The sequence below is a fragment of the Frankliniella occidentalis genome, unplaced genomic scaffold (assembly GCF_000697945.3).
Source record: "Frankliniella occidentalis isolate FOCC.00 unplaced genomic scaffold, Focc_3.1 Scaffold14, whole genome shotgun sequence".
NCBI classification, from domain to species: Eukaryota; Metazoa; Arthropoda; class Insecta; order Thysanoptera; family Thripidae; genus Frankliniella; species Frankliniella occidentalis.
In genome coordinates, this window is record NW_026267144.1 from 1,797,702 (window position 1) to 1,799,153 (window position 1,452).

A 1,452-nucleotide genomic window follows, 5' to 3' on the forward strand; every position below is an offset into this window, starting at 1 on the left:
TCGTTGTTTTTCATTATTTGAGGGACGGCTGCCAAGTGGCGCGCCGCGCCGGTGAAAAATTATTGCTCTCCGCGTAGGGGGCAGTTTTACACTACTTGACGTTTTACAGAAAAAATAAGCAGTTGACAAACGTGAAATTAGGCAGGATGTTGTTCTTTTTTACATTCTAAATAGGGGTGGAACGATTGTGTCCCCCCAAATAAGCGACACATTTGATCACATCCAGAAAAGATAAACATTGGGACAAAGTGTGTGAAACTGTCAACCCAAACTGTCAAGCGACACAAATTTTTATCTCCTCTGGATGTGCTCAAAAACTCTGTTTTTTTGTGGACAAAATCATATGCTTACTTTCAAAATGTACTCAATACATATGGACTGGGTTGTCTTACGGCTGTGCCGTCACAATGCGTGTTTTAAGACTGTATCGTGATGCTGGTGTTCCTCACCGCGACATTCAACTTGTTGCACCGTGCCCCTTGGACCTTCTGGCCTGGCGCGCGCGGACTGCGACTCTGGTTGTGGCTGTGGCTGCGGCTGTGGACAGGGCTGAGGCCGGGGCCGTGACTGGAGCCGTGTCTTCGGCCGAGGCAGGGAACGAGGCTGCGGCCGAAGCTAGCGTCGTTTCTAGGGCCGAGGCTGGGGCCGAGGCTGGGGCCGAGGCTGGGGCCGAGGCTGGAGCCGTGTCTGGGGCCGAGGCTGGGGCGCGGTCGAGCTGGCGGGTCCGTTCGCCTGTTGGCGGCACTGGTGCGCGTGGCGCGTGCGGTGCCGTGCTCTGCGTTCGTTGCGGTCGACTCACTAAACCCTCTTATCAGTCCGCGGTGTCGCGGCTGGCTCCCGATGATGGGACGGCCCCGGGGCGGAGCAGGGCGGGGCGTGGTGGGGGCTGGGCGAGGCGTTGGGCGGGGCTGTAGTGCCTGTTCGAGGCGAGTTCGTCTTATTGCTCATCTGATTGTGAATCATCTCGAGTTATGACAATGATTTACGAACAGTAAAGCTTTCTCTCGCACCTGCAGTCAATCCCCCCCCTCCTCTAATCTGACGCACTGGAGCAACTGCTTTTGGGTCAAGCTCGGAAGATAACTAAGACGATCGGATCAGCGAGAGATTTCGCGGCGATACGTCGATTCGACCTACACGGGAAAAAGGAATTAGCCATGACAGTTGTCTACAGAATAAAGCAACTAGCTGTGAAAGCTACTATTTTAGCTCTCTTAGCTGGGAATTAGCTAGGAAAGCTAATAATATTCTAATCTAAGGCCATATTAGCGAATGCATTAGCTAATTTAGCTAATTCTTTTTTTTTCCGTGTATCTCGGTAAGCTACGTAGCTTTGCTGAGCTTTCTTCAAAGGAAGCACTGAATCTGGGTTTGTGATTCATTGACCTGCCATTTGACATAACTCTTTTTTTGTTGTACATTTTATTTATCGCTTTTCTGAACATGATGAAC

The 1,452-nt window shown here is 51.2% G+C and overlaps 2 protein-coding genes across 3 annotated transcripts in view; one reads left to right on the forward strand and one right to left on the reverse strand.

Moving 5' to 3' along the window:
* Nucleotides 1-1,452, forward strand: part of LOC113203491 (glycosyltransferase 25 family member) — a gene marked incomplete in the record, with an annotated part of 102,430 nt that overhangs the window by 8,190 nt on the left and 92,788 nt on the right.
* The window catches only part of LOC113203490 (uncharacterized), a 75,095-nt gene that overhangs the window by 6,557 nt on the left and 67,086 nt on the right, over nt 1-1,452 (reverse strand). Inside the window, exon 1 of one of the 2 annotated variants that reach the window (XM_052263765.1) lies at nt 450-821. The exons of the other annotated variant lie outside the window; for it this stretch is intronic. The gene's annotated coding sequence lies outside the window, so the exon portion shown is untranslated. Of the gene's footprint in view, nt 1-449; nt 822-1,452 lie in introns of those variants that run through there. 2 annotated transcript variants of the gene reach the window in all.